Source organism: Castor canadensis, chromosome 12, assembly GCF_047511655.1.
Source record: "Castor canadensis chromosome 12, mCasCan1.hap1v2, whole genome shotgun sequence".
NCBI lineage: Eukaryota > Metazoa > Chordata > Mammalia > Rodentia > Castoridae > Castor > Castor canadensis.
The window spans coordinates 57,793,932-57,800,616 of record NC_133397.1 but is presented as its reverse complement, the minus strand read 5'-3'; the positions used below and the strand labels follow the sequence as shown (position 1 = coordinate 57,800,616).

At 44.0% G+C, this 6,685-nt stretch overlaps 1 long non-coding RNA gene and 1 pseudogene across 1 annotated transcript; both read left to right on the top strand.

Moving 5' to 3' along the window:
• Positions 1 to 474: 474 nt before the first annotated feature.
• On the top strand, positions 475 to 2,342 carry LOC141414827 (uncharacterized). Its single transcript, XR_012439715.1, has 2 exons — positions 475 to 812; positions 1,575 to 2,342. It is a non-coding gene; the product is annotated as an uncharacterized lncRNA (long non-coding RNA).
• Positions 2,343 to 5,554: 3,212 nt separating this feature from the next.
• Positions 5,555 to 6,392, top strand: LOC109697898 (derlin-1 pseudogene; annotated as a pseudogene).
• Positions 6,393 to 6,685: the final 293 nt, after the last annotated feature.

Below are 6,685 nucleotides of genomic sequence, written 5' to 3'. Positions count from 1 at the left end.
AGTGGCTCACTCTTATAATCTCAGCTACTTAGGAAGCTGAGATCTGGAGGTCCAGGCCAGTCCAGCCAAAAAGTTGGCAAGATCCCATCTCAACCAACAAGTAGGGCATTGGTTATACCTAGTAATTGCAGCTACCCCAGAGCCAGAGGAAGGAAGATTGTTAAGTTCTTGATCAACCCCGGCAAAACTAACAAGACCCTCTCTCAAAAGCCAAATAAAAAACAGAAGGGCTGGTGGTATAGTTTAAGAAGTAGAGTGCTGGCCGAGCAAGTGGGAGGCATTGAGTTCAATCCTGGTATTGAAATAAAAGAAGGAGGACATAGATTCTTCATTTATTGATGTAAGTAAGTATCCATAATACATTTAAGTTCATTATCAATTATAAAAATAATTGCTCAGAAATAAGACTATATGAAACTCTCCCTCTCTTTTTTTTTTTTTTTTTTTTTTTTTTTTTTTTTTTTGGAAGGTAAAATTGTCACTAAGCCTCTTTAATCAGATTTCAAGCCACTTAGGCCACCTAGTCAGAGTTTGAAAAGTGCCTGTCCCTCCTCTAACTCTGCCCTAGAAAGCCTACCATTCCCTCCTCTTCAGGACATCCTTAGAAATGCTAACCCCAATGCTAACAGCAGCCATGCCAGCCTATCTGTCTAACTTCTGCTTGGTTTCAGGTCTGTGGCCCTTCTCGTACCAACCCTAGTGTTGTGATCGATGACCTTCTGACCCCATGCTCACCAGGAGACCCTGGGGCTATAGAGATGACTTGGATGGATGTTCCCGGGGACAAACTCTTAGAGCCTGTGGTTTGCATGGTAAGTGACCAGTTGGAAGAAAGAACCACACACGACCCAGAAAATTGGGGGATCTGGGTCTAAGAATGAAAATGAGCTTCTCAGCTGCAAATGTAACACTGTGGCAAATCACTTACCTAACATGTGCAAGGCCCTTGGTTTAATTCCTAGCATCACAAAAAAAACAAAACAAAAAACTGCTCTTCTGTGTTTTGGGCTATCATGGCCCTCCAAAACAGATTGGCCTTTGTGGCTGTGGGTAGCTGAGACTCCTGCCATGATTCAGTGGGGGCTCAAGACAGAGGTAATAGTGGCATTAGCACTTTATATTCTTTGGTAGGAAGATAATGTGACTGTCATTCTAGGGGTTTGGCTTATTTTGTCCAGAAGGAACCAGTAAAAGTTTGTCAGGGTACATGCAGTGCCTGTGCCCCGTGCAGAGGCAAAGGCATCCTCTTGCTAGAATAGTCTGGATGTCTCCTAGTCTTGCTGGTTGCAGTGTCTGTGCTGTTCTGACAGGTGTTGCCCTGTTGCTGTGCAACTAAGGGAGCTACTGATTGGAGTTACAAGACCACAAAGCATTGATTCTTTGAGTTGGGAGAAAGGCCTGCCTTGGGAGAGAAGACAATCCCTGGCAGATTGAAGTGGAGCAACTATAGGGAGGTTTACACTGGGGGTGACCTTGGAGGCGGGCTTCTTTCCACCCTGGACAGCACAGCTGTCAAGGAGAGATGAAGGATCTAGAGCCTGGCTCTTCTCAGCAGTATGTACTTGTCTTTGCAGTCGGACATGCTGCGGTCTTTGGCCACCACTCGGCCCACAGTGAATGCAGATGACCTCCTCAAAGTGAAGAAATTCTCAGAGGACTTTGGACAGGAGAGTTAAACGCTTCTTCACATGGGTGATGATGAAGGTGGGAGGTTGATTGGGGCAAATCCACAGCACTCCCTATGTCTGGCCAGACAGGGCTCCAGGGCAAATCCTGAAGTCACTGCAGCATCCCCTGTGCTGTATGGCTGCCAGCAGGGGAGCAAGAAGGAAGGGCCTCTGCAGCCACCAAGGCACTCTGCCACGCCTTCAGCACATGGTGGATACTGGTTCTTCCTGCTTCTCTCTCCTGGATGCTCACCAACTCCTTCCCCTGCCCTCTGTGTCTTTTTTTTTTTTAAACCTTTTTTGTTCCTCCAAATTAATGCTGCTTTGATTTGTCTTGTTTATAAATAAAGATAAAATCACCTGGAAGCGTCAAGGAGTGGGAGCCACGAGGCCTCAGCCCCCTGCTCCTTTTCTCCCCAACTTGGCTCCTTGTGAAAAGACTGATGGAGAGTAAGAAAAGCCATTCCCACCCTCCTAGGTTTGCATCCAGGGCCCCAGGTCTTCCATGCAGGAGATGGCTTCTGTGAGCATAAGGCTGTTTCAGTCAGGAGGGACAGCAACCAGGCGGGTCTTCACAGCTGCCTTTTGTTCTGCTGAGTGTGAGAACACGGAACCCAGCCTCTGTCCTGGGTCCCTGGCCTGAAGATGGTCTAATAAATCCTTTTCCCTTCTTGAGTCACCAGACTGATCTCATCTTTGACTCTTGTTTTGGGCTCTTTGAAGGCCACTCTTACTTCCAGTAAGACCTTCTGGTTTGCTCTCTCTTAAGCAGAGCAGGAAGTAGAAATGTTCACCACCTGCCACAACTCTCAGGCCTGCTCTCCAGTCAGGTGGCAAAGCCCCCTGCCCTAAGACTCTGAAGTTTGGCTGTGGTATTTAAGGCACCTGGACAGCTCTTTCTGTTGTCCAGTGTCCTGATTAGAGACTGCAAACTAGGAGGCCTGTGGGCCAGACATGCCCTATAGCTACTTGGTTTGGCCTGCTGTCAGCACTTAAAAATCAAGAGTTGATATGAAAATTCAGATTTCTGGCTTCCAAAGATTATGCTGCGCCTGCATTGCCATGAGAAAGCCTATCAATTGCTACTGAGCAGGAGCAGCCCTGTTCAGAAGGGGTCCTCCATCCATTTGTGTTACCTGTGAGGCGGCCACTAGCATTGGTGCCTCCTGATAGCCCTGGAAATGCTGTGTGACAGAGCATCCACAGTAGAGGCTATCCTACTTGTACACATAAAAGGCCTGGCATAGGAAATAAAAGATTATAGTCTGTGAAGGAGGTGTTCTAGCCTTTCTTCCTCTTGAACCAGTATTCTGTATTTTATTTTACTGGTGCTAGGGATTAAACTCAGGCCTTTGCACCTGCTAAGCACCACTCTACCAGTGAACTATATGCCTAACCTCAATTCTTGTATCTTTATTTTTGCTGTACTGGGGTTTGAACTCAGAGCCTCATGATTTCTGGGCAGGCACTCTACCACTTAAGCCACACCCCAGCCAATTCTTTTATCTCTAAAACATGAATGGGCCAGAACTGATTCCATGGTCACCTTTTTGATCATACTGGTCTTGCACTGTGTTTTCTTTACTCTGGTTAGGAGTGATTGCTGACTCGAACATTTGATCAACAGCTTAAAGGACGGGGTCCAAGGCTATTCTCCAATGCTGGTGGGTTAGGCACCTCCAACCACACTCCACCCCCATTACCTGTGGCATTCATGGACGTGACATCCGGAGGACACTTCTATAGTAACTGTGATTAGGATCTTCGTCGTTTGGGAGTGATCACATGATCTTCTTGTATGTGCCTCAATATCAGTTAAGTCTAAATTCTGGAATATAAATCAGGATATGAAACTGCCTCATATATAGAACTTCACTTCAGCTAGTTGAGTGTTTTTTAAATTTTACTTCCAGTTACCTTGAGTCAGAAGGTCCTTGCTTCTTTTTTCACCTGCTTCCTCATTTTCACTGCTTAAACACTTGGTCAGCCACAGGTGTAAGAAGCTTCAGGGCTGTTATGGCTCATCCTCATGGCTCTAGTTAAGTGTGTCCACAGACACCTGCCTTTCCATTTGTCTTTCTCCATGATCAGCAACAGAAACTACTACTGATGCTGAACTCACCTGGGACTGAAGCCAAGGCCCAATGCCTTGGGCTGTCAGCACATGACTCTCCCTCTCTTTCCCACCCTCCCTCCTCACTCCCTTCTGTGTGTGTGTGTGTGTGTGTGTGTGTGTGTGTGTGTGTGAAGAGTATTGTTTATCCCAAGTATGTTCTGACAACAACTAATCTGTCAAATAAAGCTTCTCCAGTGAACTAATTTCGGGAAAGTCTCCATTTTATCTCATTTTGTGAGCTCTATAATACAATTCAGCATATTAAAGCCTCTGAGAAGATCTGCATTAAAAGAAAACCTGTTTACATGCATTTAATTAAAAAATTCCCAAATTTTTATCAGCAGAAAAATCTTCTTTCAAGTGCCCTGTAGAACAAACTTCAGTGTCTTTTACCTTTACAAAGGTAAAGATGATTTTTACCTTTGTGTTTGTATATTTTCTAAAACATTTTACAGGAAATATACAGAGATTTTACAATTGAAAAAAATGGAGTTCGTTAAAATAGTTTTAATTTTGTTAAGTAAAATATATACTGACAAATATATAGTCAAAGATATTTAGGGACATTGCTATATAAAAAGGAAATTTATGAAACATCATATTTGATATGATAGACCCTGTTTTTCTAAACACACAAAAAATTGAAGTACATAAAGAAAGGGAGAACTAGGAGAAAGGAAGATGAAACAACTGTAAGAATACGTAGGTTCAGGTTTTGCCATTATTATCTTTAGGTTGTTGATGATTTCTTAGGGTTTTTACTTCTTAGTTTTCAGAATGTTCTTCATTAAGTACATATTTCTTTTACAACTAGAAAATTAACAATTTTTTATATAAGAGGAGTACTTATATATTTTAAGAGAGAAAGAAACATATGAGGAACAAAAGGCATTCTATTCTCAATTCAATCAGATTTGTGATTGCTTGTATTTCTTTGGTAATACAAGATTTAACTCCTGCAAGTTAAATCAATTAAGAATAAAAATAATCCCTTATTTTGTTCCTTTGAATGCTGCTTCTCCCTTTCCTGACTGTTCCTCTATTAGCCGCTGGGGTCTCCCAGTTGCCTCTTCCAGCACTTGTCTCCGTTATGAGAGAAATAATGACTTTTCAGAATAACCCATAATATCATTCACAAAGTTACAGACATTCAGAAGCGAAGGTCCCACCATCAAGTCTCATAGTCTCAGACTGGTGAAAGTGTGGGAAATTCACACCTAAACATCCATAGATTTCTTGAAAGAAACACAAATTATTAAGCCCTGTTGACAGCAACGCTATTTATTCTTTTTTTTTTTTTTTTTAGCTTCTTAGTTCAACCTACAGGCTTATTGGTAAAAGGAAACATGATTATTTGGAAATATTCTTACGTTTGTCCGGATTACCTTTTCAAAAAGTGTAAGAGGCATGTATTAACAAGGATTGAGTATTAAAGAGACCTTTCCCTCCCGGAGCCGGCCGGGTAGTGCGGTGGCCAGCACAGGCACAGCCCGGCCCCTGAGAGGCGAGGGCAGGCGATGCTGGTTCGCCGCCCCCGTTGCAGTTCCCTGGGTGGGCAAGCTCGGCCTCATCAGCCCGGCCTACTTCTTCCTCTGGCCCGAAGCTTTTCTCTATCGCTTCCAGATTTCGAGGCCACTTACTGCCACCTCTTATTTCCCTTGTGGATCCAGGGACTGGATTTCTTTATTTGGTCAATTTATATTTCTTATATCAGTATTCTATGTGACTTGAAGCAGGAGCTTTTGGTGGGAAGCCAGCAGACTATTTATTCATGCTTCTCTTTAACTGGATTTGCATCGTGATTACCGGCTGGCAATGGCTATGCAGTTGCTGATGATTCCTCTGGTTATGGCAGTGCTTTATGTCTGGGTCCAGCTGAACAGAGACATGATTGTAGCATTTTGGTTTGGAACACGATTTAGGGCCTGTTATTTACCCTGGGTTATCCTTGCATTCAACTCTGTCATCAGAGGCTGGGTAATCAATGAGCTATTTGGAAATCTTGTTGGACATCTTTATTTCTTCCTAATGTTCAAATACCCAATGGACTTGGGAGGAAGGAATTTTCTATCAACACCTCAGTTTTTGTACCACTGGCTGCCCAGCAGGAGAGGAGGGGTGTCAGGATTCAGTGTACCTCCAGCTAGCATGAGGCGAGCCGCTGATCAGAATGATGGAGCGGGAAGACACAACTGGGGCCAGGGCTTGCGACTTAGAGACCAGTGAGGACCAGCCTCTGGCCTGGCCACCAGGCATTCCACTCAGACGACTTTCCTCCCAGTGCTGGGTGTGCTTAATGACCGAGTTCTCCCACCGCTCTTGGACCTGACCTAGGCTGAATGTGGTCTTTCGGTATGAGACAACATTTTTTAAATCCTGAAGAAAAATACAAGTATTCCTCAAGTTTCATGTTTCTCATTCAAGTCCTTACTGCTAGGAAGAACAAATATCAGCCATGCAAATTTCAAAACTGAATCTTTTTTTGGTGTCTTCTCTTTTTCCCTTTCCGTCTGAATAATGGGTTTTTAGCAGTTCCTGGTCTGCTGGCACGGAGCTGGGCATCTGGGGCTGGGATAACAAACCCTTTCAAAAGGAACCTTGTCTCTTTTTTGCACACAGGCCTCCTTCCTACTTTTCCCAACCTCCAAATGTCTTCCCAGAGGGGGTCGCCCATAAAATGGTTCTGCCTTTGACTTTTGCCGAGGCTTGGTCACCAAGAATTTGTTCATACCATTGTTTTTCCCCTTTGGTGGCAGAACTGTAACAATAGGGAAGAAGACTGAAGCGGTGGATCTTCTGAAGAGCTTTCTCAGCTCTCCGCAAGACGGCAGTTGTAACCATTTGCTGCTTCTTAAAAAAGAGCTTTCTCAGCTCTCCGCAAGACGGCAGTTGTAACCATTTG